We start from the raw sequence: 18,935 nt of genomic DNA, 5'->3' as shown, positions 1-18,935 counted from the left end.
ATTCAATTCAATAATATGTGAAGAACTCTATTATGGCTTGTGTCTAGATGTCTCCCCAATGCCTTATGCAGTCATAGGGTCATAGGTGGAGCTTTTTAGGGATGGCTGGATCTAGAGTATGTGATGCTGGGATTAAGTATGTGATTCTGATATTGATGCATGTTGTGATGCTAGGATTAAGGGTATCCCACCCCAGGTGTAAGTACTACCTGCCCTAAAGGTGGGTAGCCTGGATAGAATATAAGGGACACAATGAAGGCTGCTGTCATTGCTTGTTGCATGCTGCTTACTACCTTACCACTTTGCTGCCTTCTGCCTACCATGAGCTGTTTCTCCTCTGCGATGCCCCTCTGCCATGCCACCTTGCCTTGGGACCCGTCAACAATGAACTGAAACCTCTACAAACTGTAAGTCAAATAAACCTTTCCTACTTTTTCTTTGGGAGTCAGGTATTTTGTCTTAGCAATGAGAAAAGTAACTAAGAAAACCCCTCACTCCATGATGCCTCCATCTGAATTTTACTCTGAGCACAAAGTCAACGACTTTGGTGCCCTATAAGAACATTACACAAAATACACCAAATATTTCTGAATACTAATATGAGAAAAGTCCCAGAACAACTTCTCTCCTGCCTGATCCCTTAGAATCTGCCACAATGAGAGTAGCTCTTCAAAGGAAAAAAATGACTTTTTCAACCAAAAAAATATGATTGTAAAATGGAAACATCTTACTAGAATGGCTCAACATTAGGAAACCTTAAACAACCCATCAATGAAAGGATTCTGGATAAGCATTGACCTCCACTTCTGGGTTCTCTCCACAGAGAATAAAGCTATCAACTTTTTATCCAAGCTAAATGATTCATAGGATGCTGCTGAATGAAGCCCAGCTTTGGGCCCCTTCCCCAGAGCCAGGAGCCACACTGACACTGCACAGGCCAACTAACAGCCACTAACTTAGGTAGGGCAGGCCCCAGAAAGGAAAGATTGAGGGTATGGTCAGACCCTAATGCCTTTGCATTTCCCCATTCCTCTGAGCTCTGAGGAAAGGATGCTACTGGTCACACATAGCTTCTAGAAACTATCTGCTGTGGCAGAACTGCCAGTAGTGACCCCCCCCCCATATAGCTGGGCTCAATTCTGTACCCAAAGATAGCTGAAATATGAAAGCTAGTTGCTTCTTTCAAGTAGAGCTGGTTAAAAGGGCATATCTGAAAGGCACTCAGGTCCCAGACAGGACTGATCACTACTAAATGGACAACATGAGTTGATGGGGTATGGTGGAGAAGCCACCACATTTAGAAACACTCAGAACAGAATTCATAACCTGACTCTGCCGGATGCTACCAGTGTGATTTTGCATATGGAGCTGAACCCTGACTTTTCTTATCTATAAAGTGAGTATAATAAGAATGTCCACCTTAAAAGACAATGGTGAAAATGAACGAGATAATGTACAGTACCAAACACAGGACAAGCATGGTGATGGTGGGCATGATAATGGGCTCTACAGATTAGGTGCTTACCATGTGCTCAGTACAGCACTAAGAATTTCAAGCACGTCTTTCCATTAAGTCCTTATAAATACTATTTTCCATCAGTCCTAATAAATACTCTTTTCCATCAGTCCTATTTTGCAGATGAGAATATAGAGTCAGAGAAGTTAATACTGTAACTTGCCCAAAGGTGAGTAAACACAAATCTAGAATTCAAATTCAGGCAGGGCAGCTCCAGAGGCTGTGCTCTTAAACATCATGCTACCAATGTTATTAGTAAAAATAGAAGCAGTGCCGTATGATATTAATACTAATTGTACCATTGATAGCAATTGTACTATAATAGCAATTGTACTAACAGAGTACATAAGAGTAATGATACTACGAAGAGGTATGATTAACATGCTTATTTCCACAACAGCAATGTGAACGTTATGGTGAGGGATCACACTACCACTTCCCCTCTAGTGAGCGCCCCCCACCCCAGCTTCCCCGGAGTTGATAATATTTGCCACCTGTGTGTGTTTAAGCCTTTTGAGCCCAGACCCTACAGCCGGATTCAGGTTGCATTAGAAGGACCTGTCAGCACACCCTCTGGCATCTTCAAGTCAGACAACTGCTAGCAACCATGAGGGGGTCCATCTGGTGCCAAAATGGATTTTAAAAGACAGGCAAACAGGACACTAGCTCTGCCAGACAGAAACAGAATCAAGGGAGCAGGGGATCTTCTGCCTCGGAGATGAGCAGGGGCAAGGCACCTGTCAGCAGCCCATCGTTAGCACAAAAGCTATGCTGGGCACACACCAGATCCCCGTTACCCTAAGCCGCCCTGCCACTTGGTCTGCTGGCAGACTCCCCTGCCCACCCCTTCAGCAGCGGATCACTTGCTGAAATTGAAGTCTTGACCATCTGTCGTGAGCAAGACACAGCCGTCAACTGGTGCCTGGGGCCTCGCACAAGCCCTTATGTGGCAAACACTCTGAAAGCCAATTCTTTTGGGGAAAGCCAAGCCTACCCCAGGGAGAGCCTAGGAATTCTCTCAAAGTTTTCCTCTAAGTAGAAGCCAAGTGTCTGACCCCTTCGGATCACACTTCCTTAAAGGAACTGTGTAGAGTTAGTAGGAGTTAAAAATATCCTCACTAAGAGGCAGAGTTATACATAGCACACAAATTTGGGGGATGATTTGTGAGCCTAAATGTATAAGGCATTTGTAAACCCACACCTTGCATGTCTGCATGACTACAGAAAAGATCTCAGGTTCCGAAGGGGCTTTTAACAAAGTAGAGGTTATTGTAACTCAAAACCTCACTTTTGTCTAAGGAATTGCTGTATTTTGTGTGGCGGTTGTGTTTGATAAAGTGTTGTCAGGAGACAGAGTGTGGCCATCTTTACCCCTTCTGTGGGAAACTGACCCACAAGTGGACAAAGCTTCTATTGACCCTGAAGAGTTCCAAGGAGTTCCATAAACTCCAGGACACAGCCCAACTGGGACTAAATTCCCTTTTAACTCTTTTTTTAAGAGATTCTGGGGTAGGTGGTGAGAAACTCAACACCTTTCTGTTAACTTTCAATATGAATAATATCTGTGTTCATGCAATGTGTTATTATTCAAAGCACTTAAATCCCTAATATCTCATTGAATCCTCATAGAAGTCCTATAAATTAGGCATGGCAGGAATTATCAGATCTATTTGAAAGGCAAGACCTCAAAGACTCAACAAAATGAAGGGATTTACTAACAGTCAAAAACTAATCTCCTAGGTTACCAATAGGACTAGTCATGGTATAAGATCTCCATGAATTGTAGGAGTTTAAAAGTGACCTTAGCCACTTAATCTAACCATTGCATTTTATGTAAGAAAAATGAGAGATCTGGAGATATGAAAATGTTCACATAGTTAATAAATGTTATGAGAGGTAGAGCTATAATCCACTTGCTCTGGCGTTTAGTTGTATAATTTTTCCAATGTGAGGCTAGTTTCTCAAAAGCCAATCAAGTCAGAGTTCAACACTTCAGCTCTTGAACTTTTTAGTCTACTGCTTCAATTAAGGAAAGTGACAGTCATAAAACCAAAAGTGCCATCCTATTGAAGTTGAGTTTAGGTTCATCAACCTGGCTGATGTAAGACATTAACCCATCATTGAACTAACCGAATCAGACACACATACTGTACAACAAAACTGTTTATCCAGTGGTGCATTTGTATGGCAGTTTTACCAGCCAGCAGATATTCAGTACCTAGCCTAACTACTGTATGCAAGCTTCTAAGTGACTGGCACAGTACTGGAGAGCAAAAAGTAACTCTGGACTCCTCCAAAAGGAAAAGTAATTGAATTAACCAACAGGATCAGAGTTATCTATATGAGGTTTTAAAATAGCAATAGAAAAGCTGTCTCTATCTACACAGCGCATGGCACAAACTCTGGAACCACTGGATATTAATACATACTAGTTTGAATAAACAGAATCTAGGGCCCCCTGAAGGGATAGAAATGGGAGCATTCTGTGATAAAGACAGCACTGGAATATCCTGGAAAAGAGACCTAGGGTTGGAGACAAGACAAACTTGGGTAATTTTCAACAACTCCCTGAACTTCAATGGCCTCAATAAAATAATGGTACCTCTCTCTCAGGACTGCAGAGCAGCTTTCATCATAATCTTAGCTTTATTGTTTAATTAACTGTTTGACTTTAGACAAATTATTTAACCTCTCTGTGCCTCAGTTTTCTCATCTTTAAAGTGGGGGAAATAACCAAACTGACTTTAGAAAGTTAATGATAATGAAATGAGATAACATATGTGGACTATTGAATAGTTTCTGGCACTGAGGAAGCTGTAATTCTCTTCATCATGATTTATCCCTGACAACTGCCCACTGTCTAGCACCAAGAGATGTTAAGAATTTCAGCTATGAAAAGTATTATTCTCTCTGTGACTGTCAAGATTAAGGAAAGAATACCCTATGTACCCTATGTAGTGAGAACTACAAGTTTCACTGGATGACCTACAGAAAGAAAAACAAAACAACAACAACAACGAAAAAGACAGCAACCAAAGAAAGGCAATAATGAGTACAGCAGCTTTACCCAAAAGCTAAAATGCAAAAAGGCAAGAGCTACGGGCTTAAATCATGGAGGACTCGAGCTCGTCAGAACTGAAGGGTATGCACAGTAAAACTGCCCATTAGATACCAGCTTGTGTGTCATTAATTATTATGCAGAGCACTGTGATGGATCTGCACTGAGCAGGTTGAGTTTTTACCTCCTCCGAACCAAATTCCGAAAAATCACGTTTGGATGTTTGCAGCTGTTCTCATAATGTCCATGCTGGCAAGGAAAAGCATCAAGGCACACCTAAACCAAGGCATAAAACCCCCATTTGCAATCTAAAATTCTCCCAAAGTTCCCTTGATGTATTCCCACAGATGGCTACGTGGCAGATGATCTTTCCCAAAGATATTCAGGACATGAAGATGCACTCTGGTCCAATGCAGGAAGCAGCTGTGGGGAAACAACTCTGGGGTCTCTTCTGTGTAAAGTTCAAGATGCTCCCACATACAGAGTGGATGGTATGGAGGGAAATGCCTTGTGGTTAACAGGACCTCTTTGGAGTAGTCATTTCCATAAACTGTGCTGTCACCTTTGCTACGACACAGCATATAGCACTACTTGCCTCTCAGGCCAAACCTACAGCCCAGAAAGAATGAAGTCAGTCTTTCCAAGTGTAGAAGGATTTCCCCCACTTGAAAGTATTTCATTAGAAAACACCTATCTCTCCCCCAGAGTACCTAAGCTTCCAGGGTCTGTCTCAGAAATCCCACCAGTACCTCATGGTGGCCCTCAAAGATGTATAGCTTGGTGAAGAGGTACACAAGAGCCCTGTGGCTGCTGCCTTGAAAACAGGCCACTGCAAAACAATTTGAAAAAGAAAACTCTGTTTTCAATGTCAACAAAAACTCTTTGGCTCCTGATACACAGAGGGAGTTGTAGAGTACAGTTCATCCATGTGAAAATATGATACCCAGAAATCTGCCAATGTCCCAGGGATGCCCCAAGGGCAGGCTGAAGAGGCTGATCCTCTTCTCCTCTCCTGACACCAAAATGCACCACTGACAGAGGCCCCCCGACTCAATCCCCTGCCCCTAGTTCTGTCACAAGGCTAGAAAGCTGAGGGGAGAAGCAGGGACTTCTACACAGATGAAGCAAATTCTCTCCTTTCCTGCAGCAGCAAGGGGAATGATACCAAGCTGCAACGCTATCTTGGGGGGTTCCAGAGTGTGAGCGTGTGGCTGTCCTTATTGTTGGCCATTGACTTCAAGAAGTTTACCTTTATCCCTGGCCAAGGTCCCTCAGATCTTGGCCATTTCTGGAAAGTGTTGTGAGCCTGAAGGGATGAACATGATCAACCTGAAGAAGATTCATTACCTCAGAACTCAGTTGGCCCTAGTGGAAGGACATAATTTGGGGCAAGAAATTAAATGAATTTTTTAAAATGTATTAGAATAGCATAGACTAAAGAAGATAAAAATAATTTTAAGGAAAAGGACGCTCTGCAGAAGGTCTCCTTATGACAGAATTTAAATGTGAAAGGCAGTTTCACAATACCATCCAAAAAACTGAAATACCTAGGAATCAACCAGCAAAAGAAATCAAAGACCTCGTCTCTGAAAATTATAGCATTTTGAAAAAAGATCTTGAAGGGGATATCAGAAAATGGAAAGGCATCCCTTGCTCCTGGGTAGGAAGGATCAACATAGTGAAAATGGCTATACTTCCAAAATTGCTATATAGATTCAATGCAATCCCAATTGAAATCCCAGCAGCATACTTCATAGACCTTGAGAAAACAATCCAAAAATTCATCTGGAACAAGAAGAGACCCAGAATAGCAAAAGCAATTCTAGGTAACAGAGACATGGCAGGGGGCATTACAATCCCCAACTTGAAACTATACTACAAAGCTACTATGATAAAAACAGCATGGTACTGGCAAAGAAACACACCTGAAGACCAGTGGAACAGATTAGAAGATGCTGAAACAACTCCAGACACACTCAGTCACCTCATCTTTGACAAAGGAGCCAAACATCCTCACTGGAGGAAAGAGTCTCTTTAATAAATGGTGCTGGAAAAATTGGGTTTCAACTTGCCAAAGATTAAAACTAGACCTATATCTCTCACCATGCACTAATCTAAAATTGAAATGGATTAAAGATCTAAATATAAAAACAGAAACACTGAACCGGCTGGAACAGAGGTTAGGTGGAACTCTTGAAGACATTGGTGTAGGAAAAGACTTTATGAACAAAAACTCAGTTGCCTGTGAACTAGCACAACCAACAAGTGGGATCTCTTTTTACTAAAAAGCTTCTGCACAGCAAGAGAAACCACCAGCAGTGTGAGGAAACAACCCACAATGTGGGAAAAAATTTTTATGAGCAGTCCCTCAAAGGTCTACTATCTCGAATCTATAAAGAACTTTAAAAAATGGGACCTCCCAAATTTAAAGACCCAATTCAAAAATGGGCATCTGAAATGAGCAGACATTTCTCACACAAAGAAGTAGACATGGCAAATAAACATGAAAAAATGTTCCACATCACTGGTCATTCAAGAGATGCAAATGAAAACAACACTAAGATTCCACCTCACTCCAGAAAGAATGGCTGCTATCATGAAATCAACCTATAACAAATGCTGGCAGGGCTGTGGAGAAAGAGGAACACTGCTGCACTGCTGGTGGAATTGTAGATTGGTGCAACCACTGTGGAAATCAGTATGGAGATACCTCAAAGAACTAGAACTGAAAGTCCCATTTGACCCTGCTATTCCCCTGCTGGGTATCTTCCCCCAAAGAATTAAAAGAATCATACCACAGTGATATATGTGCACCCATGTTCATAGCAGCACAGTTTGTAATAGCTAAAACTTGGAAACAGCCCAAATGCCCATCAACTGGAGACTGGATCAAGAAAATGTGTTTTTTTAATAAAACGGAGTACTACTCAGCCATCAAAAATGAGAAATTAGAGACATTTATTGCTAAATGGATGCACATTGAGCCGATACTCTTAAGTGAAATAAACAGGACACACATGTGTAAATACCGAATAGTTTCTCTAGTGTGAGAAACTGAAAGTGTAAATAAGGACTAAAAGGTATAATAGATAATGTGAAATAGGAAGAAAAGGGGCAAAGGGGAGGGGGAAGTGGGAGGGGATAGGGGAAAGGAAAGAGGGGAATGGAATTAATATGAGAAAAGGAAAAAATGGAAACAAAGTCTTTGTAAACAGCGAGGGATGGATGGAGGGGTTGAAGGGAGGGTAGGGGAAGGGCGAAAAATAAGAACCAAGAGAGTATGTAAAGGTGCATATCTCCAATGATGAATGTCATTATGTTGTACACCTAAAATGTACCAATAATAGGATATACAAAAAAAATACGTGAAAGGTAAAGAAAAGAGCCAGGATAGTAAAAGGTAGAGGAGAGGATAAATAACCAGTGAGCAATGGGAAAGAATTCATTGCAATTCCTTAGAAATGACACAAATGGATGTCAGAGAGAGGGTGCTGTGACTAAACCCTGGCTCAACTGCTTCTCATCATCCAACTGACTCTCCTAGCAAGGTTTGACTGGCCATTCAGCAGAAGGGATGACATCTCCAGAGAGTCCATAAGCACCTGTGTGGCAGAGGTGTTCATCTTACAGGAGGTTCTGCAAGGTTTCTGCTAAAATGTGCGAAGGTACAATCTGGGTCTGGGAAGACATTTGAAGCATCCTAATAGTCTGATATTCAGGAGGAATGAGGCAGACAACAAAAACTAAGGGTTTGTCCTTCTTGGGGTTAGGAACAGACTGAGGACACATCCGTCTCAAACAGAAACTCAATCAGCAGGGAATCACTGGGTACCAAGCTCCCCAGGGAGTCTTGGACATAGGTGTCAAGCCAAGTATCAGGTCTTGGGCCCTGCGTGACTGATGCAGTCCTTCCCCGGGCTGGGGAAGGTTTCAGCATAGGTGGCAACTTTGCTACAGTAACAGTGGCCCACCCACAACTCCAAGCATAAAGAATGAGGCAGGAAGAACCTCCATACCTTAGTGGTTTTTATAATAAGCACATGAATGATACCACATGTAAGGCTCTGTTCTAAGTGTTTTACATGTATTCACTCATTTACTTCTCACAATAGTCTTGTGAGGTTCTGTTTCTATTCCATCTTACAGATACTGCTACTGAAACATTATATAATTTGCCCAAGGTTTCCATTCTAGCAAGTGGCAGAGCTGGATTTGAATGTAGGCAATTTTAAACTATATTTCTTTATATGAGATATATGGCATATATATATATATATGGCCAATAGTAGATCATTGGCCAAATCTGGCTATACTCATCATCACCAGATTCATTAAAAATGAGAGTTGAAGCCAGCATAAACGTTTCTGCCATTTTAAATAGAATAATCCCAATTATAAAATTATAAATTTTAATGTTTCAGTTTTGCTCATGACCACTGTCACTCTATTAGTGATCCCTCAAATAATTTTTTTGGCAATATGAACTACATCCCCAGCCCTTTTTATTTTTTATTTTGAGACAAGGTCTCATTAAATTACTAAATTACAAAAGATGAGTTCAAATTTTCGATCCTCTCACCTCAGCTTCCCAGAGTGCTGGGATTAGACATATGCACCACTATGCCCAGGTCACATTTTTTAACCATAATAAAAAACTAGAAAATGAGCTTGATTACAGAACCAAACCAAATATGGAGAATGATGGCTGAAGCAAAATCAATATAGTCTGTGTTTGCTAGAGGAAGTATATGTAGGTATGAATCCACAGTCACTGCCTTTGAAAGTCCTTCATTCAGACAGAAAGCCACAGGTTGAAAATGAAAGGCTTTTAGTACCCTTGTTCAATATACATGCATTTAAAATTCTGAAGCATATTCATTTAGAATCTGATGTTAAATTTTCACTTTTCCCTTCTAAGAACTCAAAGGGTTTCGATATTACTTTCCCCTGTGGAAATCACAGATGCCAGAGAGAGATCAAGAAGCATAAGTCCCCAGCAACCGAGGCATGTAGCTTTCCCTGGACATTTAATTTATTACTCTTTTCAAGTCCTTAGAAAGTATAAACATTCATTGTCATTCATTCATTCATTTAACCATCAAACCTTTCCAGAGAGCCCAACAGATCAAGATTCTCCCTTAATACCAAGTGTACTAAGACCACAATCACTTTAACACAAGTTTTATTCCAGAAGAAAAACAGAAGAGGAGGTAAGCATTTAAAAATTCAAAATTTCAGGCCAACTTTTGACTCTTAGAATGGCCCAGTATTTGAGTCATTGCCAGGGAAGGTTGACTAGCTTTAAAATATTAATGTAGTGAGAGTTTTCTGGCAGGGACTGGCTCAGTGAATCTTTCAAAGTCCCGAATAATGTCAACAGCTGTACCTTTCCAGGCACATTGCTCTCCTGCCCTTTCCCTCTACCATCCTCGCTTAGTCTCCCTGCACAGGAAGTCCCCTTCCTGCCTTCACCCTAGGCTGCATCCCTGGGTCTGAAATGCCTCTCCCACTCCCACATCATCTCAGCTTCCCATAATCCCACTGCCCCTCCCCAGGGTAGCACCAACGCCCTGTACCCATGAAACCTTTGCAAATACCCCAGCTACAATTCACCACTTCCTCTCTATTCTGTGACAGCACTCATCACACTTGGCCTTCATGGTCAGTGCTGTGGTTCCCCATGTCATCTCCTGCACCCTCTATGGCACCCAGGACCCTTCAAAGAGCCTTTCTGTTCTCATAGTGGTGCCTCGTATAGCTGTACTCAGGAAGCACCAAATGAGTACCTGGCTCAAATTGACTGTGAATATTAATGGCAGCTAACTGATTTATAGTACAAAGATTATTTCTTCTTTCCATTTCCTTCTACATTTCTGAATATACACACATTATTTCAATGGAAAAATAAACAATTTTCTTGTTGTAAAACTTGAAGTGAATATTATTCAGCAGAGACTAGGGAAGGTTGCCCCCATTTTGCAATGGATAAATTAGGAAATGAAAATGATGAGTGGTTTTCTCAGTCTCTGCTCTCTAACATTTGCCATTTAACTCACACAAGAATAGTTAAGGGTTATCCATCTCACACTCTGTAAAAGGTAGATCGCTTATTATTTTCACATATGCATAATTCATAAATGAGGAGATTCCACACCATTGGTGTCCTTAATTTCCTACTTAAAACTTTCTCAACATCGAAGTTTAACATATGATCTCTAAGTTAAACCTGTCATTGTTCTTAAGACACTTAAGTATAACCCAAAGGGATAAAAGGCCATGTAACTAATAGTCTGAAATGGATCTCCTCTCTCTAAAATTCTACAGGCTATTCTGTTGACGTGTTAAAAATCTAGTGCTTAAATTCCTTAATGGCTTGCTATTTCTTCATTCAGCCTCCTTCCTTAGGTCATTCATTTATTAATTCAGCACATTCTCCATTCACAGGTATTTACTAAGCACATGTGCTAACTGCAATGCATACAGAGGCCACCTCTTCCTTACTCTTTTAGAAGCTCATTAAAGTACAGTTCTCAGGCCATTTTCATCAGAATTAACTGAAAGTTGACCTTACAGAGACAGTGGAGGAGAGAAGGCGTTCATACAATTACAGTGCACTCTGAAGCCTGAAAATTGATAGCGAAATGACTTTAAAAATCAACAAAAATGTAAAAAGTGAATTGAAGAAGGCATGTGCAAGAAATAATGAACTGTAAAGAAAGGATGGATGGATATCTCATCCTGTAGCACAGAAATTTAGCACAAAAAAATTAATATCAAATCACTAGTGAGTAAAAAGAAAAATGAGATTTCCTTACACATTCCTTCTTATCCCTACCCACAGAGATGGCAAAGGCTCTCTTATATTTGGTTCAAGAAAAAAAAAACATAACTTTTCTATAGAAAATAGAAATATAGAATAGATAAATTGGCTGGATAAGCTCTTCCTTAGGAAAAAGACATATAGCCTTTCCAAGGACGGAAATTATTCCAAAATTATTTTAAATCATCATCACCTTTAAAATTTCATACCCCATATGTCCACTTTTCCTGACTTGCCCTCCCTGACTGCAGTCTTGGCACCTGCACATGCCCTCTGCCATCCCCTGAGCTCACACACAACTGGAGTTAATGAATTTAATTGGAGCAGTGGCTTCCACTGGGAAAAAAATCCCTGCATTCCAACATGCCACAGAAGCTGAGTTCAAATAAAAACAAGTGACTCCTTAATTTGGATTCAAAACTCGAGACCAATCTCCAAATAAAAGTGATGTGGGGGCTTGATGGCCAGAGAGCACTGAGAATAATCTCATAAGCATCCAATTATCTGAGTTCATATTATGGACAATCCAATAAGTCGGTGTGTTGTAGTTCATACAAATATAAGAAGAAATTTATCATTCTGAAATCAGAATGCAAAACAAGAGCCTGACACTTTATTAAGCACTATTTCTCATGAGAGCATACAGATGCTGGTGGAAAATGAAACTAAAGCAATATCACAGAGGAACAATGACACCATTTGAACTTTCTGAGGTGCTTTGTAGCTCACAGGTCACTCCTCACTTGCCCTCTCCACATGTCACTCTTGAACAGCTTCAGTTTGAACCATCCACAGTGGAAAGCAAACTCTGGGAAAGTATTTATTACAAAAATTAGCCAATCATTCATTAAAACAAACAAGGCTACCATGGGAAGAGGATTTAAAATGATCTAGTCCAGATGTTCTAACTTAGAGTGCCCAAGTGGTCTGCATGCAACCTTTGGATACCCCAGTATTTTATGCAAACGTGTGCATACATCTTTTTTTGTGGGATGGGTCCAGTTGTCTCACAAGACTATGGAAGGTGTCTGTAGGTTGACTTCCCAGAAAACTTTTTCTCCATTTTTTAGAACAGTTACTGATCTTCCCTTTGGAGAACTTTGCCCTCATTCAAGAGTTTGTATTTTAGTGGCATGAAATTATGCCACATTTGGACAAGACAGGTACATGTAATTGGGCCCGGGCATCCATCCCTCCTAAATATGGCTACTTTAGAAAAAGGTATGTGGCCAAGTCAACTCAATCAAGCCCAGTCTGAACTAATTTGCAGGACTTTGTTTAAGTGGCTTAAAGAATAGATGAGTTTCCATCTGCTAAAGTTGAACCAGGAAAGATATGAGACTGGGTTGCTGGAATTTCAATACATTAGAGATGAATTATAGACTATAGTCTATTTGTATTCTTCCATCACAGATCACAGGGCAAGTGAATTCTGACAGGTGTGGGAGAAGGAAGGTAGGGAGAGCTCACATTTTCCAATGGCCCCCAAGAAAGTTGAGGTAAAGTGAAGATGGAAATGTTGACAGAAGGATTATACTGAGCAGGTAGCAAGAAAAGGGAAAGCCTCAGAAAGTATCAGTGTGAAAGACAGAAACTGTCATATAGAATCCTGGTCATTCTCAGGTTCTATAACTTCAACATCCTATACCCTCCTCTCAGGGCAATCATAAATGCACACACACATATGTAGACACACACAGGGATTTGTTTTCCTTTATGAAAAGTGCTTGGTACTGGAAGTGTTTGGGATTTTGGGTGTTTTCAGATTTTAGGATACTTAGCTATCCATAATGAAATGTTTCAAAAATGGAACCCAAATCTAAACCAGAAATTCTTTTACATTTCATGTATATCTTATACTAATAGCCTGAATGTAACTTTATACAATATTTTTAGTGCACTTGCGTTTTGATTGTGAGAGCCATCATATGAGGTCATGTGTGAAATTTTCCACCTGTATCTTCATGGTAGTACTCAAAAAGTTTTGATTTTGGAGCATTTTGAATTTCAGGTTTCCCAAATTAGGGATGCTCAACCTGTACCCATTCACATGTACACAAACACAAACACACATATATTTTACTCATTAGAGAATTAATGTATACTTTAAAAGTGGCAGAAGCTTTCAAATTAGGTGCCTAGAATACAGAACCTATGGAGCCCAGGCAGATAGCATCAATGAGCAAACCACACACAGTAATAGCAACTGTAAGAACTGAAAGGTAATGTCTTGTCCATAGCAATGGTTCAACTCTTCTCTGGCCAGCTGGAGTGACATAGACAGTGCTGCCAGATCTTTCCATCTGAAGAGAAGCTGGAAGTACATATTGGGAAGTGTAAAATTTGCCAATCTTCTAAACAATTAAGGGCCAGACATAACAAATGTGGGAGAGAGGCTTGAATTTGCATCTCCTGCCCTAAAACATAACCAAAGTAGCAGCAAATCATTTGACTACAATGTAGGGCAGGGCCTCTCTGTGCCCACATTTAAATTTAAAAAATAGTAATAATAAAAGACAGGTCCCTATGGCTCCACTAAGTGGAACTCTTCTAATTAAAATAAAAGTAGTTCTTGCTTCTGAAATAATATGTCTTTTTGTTTGATTTGTTAAAGAATTGTGTCACTTGAACTCCAGTTGTAATCAAGCTTGCTTTTCTCCCAGCCCCTTGGCAGCTGATATGTTAAGGGAAGGGAAAATTTGGGGAAAGCATCTGGGCTCAGAAGCAAAAGTGAAGGTGTTGCATATATACCAGCATGAGGCCATCCACAGACAGTGAATAGAGACACAGGGAAAACCTCCAATGCCCACCTGTTCTCAGCTGGATTTCCCAGGGCACTTACTGCAATCAGAAGCTGTAAGTTTCAGTAGCATGTTGCAACCAATTAACCATGCAGGAAACAAAACATCTGACTCTGGTGCCTTCCTCCCTATTTGCAAGGCATCTGTGGCCTCAAAAATCAGCAAATTAGAACTCTCTGTACGGAAGAAGCCACCGCAAGCAAGCCTTCCCCTTCTTCCACTGAGTGGGATGACTCGTGAATCTGGCCCGGCATCCCAGGCTTGGGAGCCGTTCCCACTTTAACATGCAGAGTCCCTATTTCACTCAGCATGTGCCAGGCCCTGGGCGAGAATCAGCCCTATGAATCCTCACCACTACCCCATACTTAGGGTCCATTCATATCCCTACTTCACAGATGAGTAAAGAAGGGCCAGACAAATTGGGTCAAAGAGGCCAAAGTCACACATGCCAGAAGTGGAAACACCAGGATGTGAACCCAGGATATATAGTTCATAACAGAGAACAAAATTTTAATGTAGAGTTCACTGCTTACCCTTGGAAACTATGTGATGAAAGTGGACTTTTCATATTGCAGAGATAAATCTCCTTATACATTAAATAGGTATGCCGACTTGTTTTAAGTTCTATTTGCCATAACTCTTCACTAAGTTAGTAATAATTTTAAAAGGCTGTACTTTTTAACTATGTGTAACTTTTTTAAAAAATAAAAAGTCTAGGGCCAGGGATTTAGCTCAGTGGTTCTGCCGCCTGCCTCGCAAGCGCAACATCCCAAGTTTGATCCCCGGTACCAAAAAACCAATAAATAAATAAATAAATAAATAAATAAATACAATACAATAAAAAGTCTTTCTCATCTATACTTTTAACTTGATCCTCACAAAAACTCTTGAAGGATATGCAGGAGCTGGACAAAGTCACCTCCATTTTATCAATGAGTCAGCCCAGTGTGGCTCAAAGAAATCAAGTGTTAGGGCCACAGTCACTCAGCTGATTCGAGGCAGATTCTGGTCCTGACTCCTGAGCACTCCTGCCAGGAGGTTAGGAGAAGTACTCTTCGTGTCCACAAATATCCAAGCCTTCTTCACTCTGGGTTCTGGAATGATGCTCTGGCTCTAGTTCTTTCTCATCCTTCAGATCTCCCTTAGATAACTTCTCCCCAGGGACACCATCCTCTGCGACCTCCTGCTCAGCCCTATCACTGTCATTCTTATTCAGAGCCTATCACAGTGCTTGGCATTTGTCATATATTTACTGAATGAATGAGTGAGTGAATGAATGAATGGAAGCCTGATGGGTTCCCAACTTTCTGAATTGTCTTTTGCTAGTGGTAGAGTAACAGGAGTTTCTCACCCTGCACTTCTGCTCAATCCCCTTGTAGAGTAACCAATCAAAATAAATCCTGCCCTCCTCATGACACTTAAGGACCCACCTCCTGGAATGTGACCATGGTGGGACATTGCCCAGCCCTGACTCAAACACACACACACTTGCTCTTCAATGTCTTTCCAGTTGACTCAAGACTGGATTCATAACTGTGGTTGATGGGAAGTCCCACACAACATGGTAGAGAGAAATAAAACTGTAATAAGCAAATAGTTTTTCTTATTACAACAAAGCAGAGTCTTCTAAGTTAAGCAAAGAAGAAGCCGCAGGTAGGGCTGGAACCCTAGGACAGACATCCCTAATTCTCCCCAAGCTTCCTCTTCGCCCTCTGGGTTTCTCCTGCTGGTGGCAATGACAGGTGAGGGAGAAGTCTCTGGTGGAAACTGCCACAACTCTCCTCCCAAGCTTAAGCCAAGAGGCATGGCCAGAGAACACTGGGTCTGCTTGAGCCCTACAATATGTGCTCCTCCCAACCAGTCTATTTCCAAAGCCATTTCCCTGAACCCTTACAGTGTTTTGAATATTATTTTAATAAAACTTCTTCCTTTACAGTATGATGTTGACAAAGTATTCTTAAAGCAAGCAGACTGGGAAAGTAAAGGATTCCATGTATTTCTTTCCTTGACCCAGCAGATCAAGTTTGCAGGAATATGCTGGTGTGATGACTGTCAGCCATGAAGATTTAGAATTCCAATTTCCTCCCAAGGAAAGGTTGATCACTTTGTGAAAGAGTGCTCTGAAGGGGCCGGGGATTTAGCTCAGTGGCAATATGCCTGTCTCCTAAGCACAAGGTCCTGAGTTCGATCCCTGGAACCACAAAAAAGAGAAAAAGAAAAAAAAAAAAAGAATGCTCCAAAATAGCCCATCTGAATACTTTACCAAAGTGTAAGGCTTTACAAAAATGAGAGTGGGAAAATCATAGCGAATGTTCATTGAATAGTTACTTTGTGCCAAGTCCTATGCTTAGTACACACTTTGTTTTCATCCTCACAGCAACCCTATGCTCCCCTATCCACTCACTCACCTTCCATCTGCCCCACTTCTCCAGGTAAGCAAAGAGGTGAACCATGGAAGAGAAGTAACTTGTCTAGCCAGTGACACTTCAGGGACAAAATTTTTCACAGACAAAATTTGAATGCAGTCTTCCTGGATAGCCTGTGGTTCTCTGAACTGGGGCACAGCTCTCTGAGAACCTAGGCTCTCTCTGTCAGTGGAAGGTATGGATGCCAACACAAACATAGGAACTAGAAGATACTATGCTCCTCGTGAGGTCTAAGTACGGTGTGTAAAATCTGCATACACCCGTATGGAATTTAAAATAAACTTAAAGCAAACAACACTTCCTTTTGCCAGCAAAGCAATCACCTCTTTTCAAGATCCAGACAAAACCTACCCAGCCAGCTTCCCGCTCCCATGCTCTGCCTCAGTGTTTATGTTGCAGTCACACTGGACTCTTCCCTCTCTCAGGATCCTCTCTGCTTTGCCAACAATGCACTGTGGCACGGGTTGTGGGTCTCCCTCCTAGCACACTCCTCTGCCTCTCCTGTTTCTCTCACCTGAATGATTGATCACCAAATATCACACACCCCAGGGCACCGCCCTGGCTCTCTCTGAGAAATACTTCAAACTCTCTCCTCAGTGCCTGTACCACAATTAGATGTTGCAAACAATCAAGTTTCAGATTTCTGTTGCCCCTAAAGAAAGCTTCCACCTACTCACTATGTCATAAATTTTTATCAAAGTTCTAAAGATCAACATTTTACCAACATTCCAAGTATAACTTTTAGATGCTATTAATTATTGGCCTCAAATCCTGCACCAGGTTATTTATATTATTTGTATTGTTCATGTTTCTTCCCTCCAGAACTAAACAGAAAAGTAAGCAGAAGTGTTTTTGTGCCTCAAATAAGACGGTCCTTTCACCAATATTGTCACGATGGTGTTAGGTGGCAGTTTTCTATACTAAACACAGAGAGAGGGAAAAAATCCATTTAACACTGATTTGTTGCTTTTTGCTAGAAAGCTTTGTTAAGTTGCTTCTTGGTCTTACCTAGTGGAAGGGTCGCTGCCTTAGCTGGAAATGTGACAAGCCTCTCAGGAATTAGAGTACTTTATTATCACATTAGTACTGGAAAAAGTCACATAATTAACAGAATTTATCCTCATTTACTCTGTAAAAAGCACTAATATTCTATCTCTCTGCCTCTGTTTAATTACTTTCTTTAACACAACTTCTTTTTTTCTGAGTTGACCCTTCATGGACTCATCTACATAAATGTGTTAAAACTTTTTTCCCCTCCACTCCATTTAAGTCGCTAGACTTTATTCACTTGAATAAGCGTAAAAGGTGCACCAGGGTCTGTCATAGTTCACACAATGCCTATGAATTAGCAGCCGTGACAGTGTCGTGCTTTTGCTGGAGATCCTCTCTTCAGAGCAAGTGATGACAGCCACCAGAATTACTGTTAATTGTAATATGACACTGGCATTTCACTGGCTGAATCTAGTGGTAAACTAGCATTAGTTCAGGTGCCTAAGAATTCAGAAGCTGAGACATAGCAAGGCTTCAAAGAGAGCAGCGGACCGCCTCACACATGCCGCCTTCCTGGGGGCCGTTTCTTTATACGAGTCTGCTCCAGGGACTGAGAGGAACACACAACATATGCACTCACACACAAAATAAGGGTGCCATTATATAACAAAGTCATCATTAGGTACCAAATCTGGAAGGCACCGCGCTTGCTCTTTCTTTCTCTTAAGACAGCCTTTTTTTTCTTTTAGGAAGCCAAGTATAAAGGGCAAAAATACAAGGCTTAAATGACAAACATTTAATAGAGGCTGACTTTCTGTTGCCCTTTTTCGAAACATAGATTTCAAAAAGATGCCTCTAGCCAGGCATAGTGGTACATGCCTGTAATAATAGCACTACTGGAGGCTGAGGCCGGAGGATCGAAAGTTTTGAGCCTAGCCTGGCCAATTTAGTGACTTAGTGAGACTCCATCTCAAAAGAAAAAAAATAAATAAAGGGCAGGGGTGTAGCTCTGTGCAAAGGCCCTAGGTTCAATCTTCCGTACAACAAAAAGTACCTCTGTGTGGCACATGCACAGTCAGGAGAATGGGGGCTTGGAAGAAAGGACCGGGTCTTTGCCTTGGACAGACCCTTTGGTCCAAAGGTACAGGTTCACTTCTCCTGGAAGGTAAATCCCTCCTGATGAGGCCAGGGGCAGGGCCTAGGTTGGTCGCAGTGATGCAGCAGATAAAATGGGCAGTGATTCTGGATCCTTAAATAGTGAGTTTCAGAAGACAAGGGCTCAAGTAGTCCTCTCTAGCCTAGGATACCCAGGTAGCCTGAGAGA

The 18,935-nt window shown here is 41.2% G+C and overlaps 1 protein-coding gene across 12 annotated transcripts in view; it reads right to left on the bottom strand.

Annotated features, from left to right (window-relative positions):
* The window catches only part of Ebf1 (EBF transcription factor 1), a 405,540-nt gene that overhangs the window by 147,834 nt on the left and 238,771 nt on the right, over positions 1 to 18,935 (bottom strand). The window lies entirely within an intron of this gene.

Source organism: Heterocephalus glaber, unplaced genomic scaffold, assembly GCF_053883595.1.
Source record: "Heterocephalus glaber isolate CG9 unplaced genomic scaffold, H.glaber_assembly_v1.0 deba00001606, whole genome shotgun sequence".
NCBI lineage: Eukaryota > Metazoa > Chordata > Mammalia > Rodentia > Bathyergidae > Heterocephalus > Heterocephalus glaber.
The sequence above is the reverse complement of the archived record's forward strand: the minus strand, read 5'-3'. Positions and strand labels throughout refer to the sequence as shown.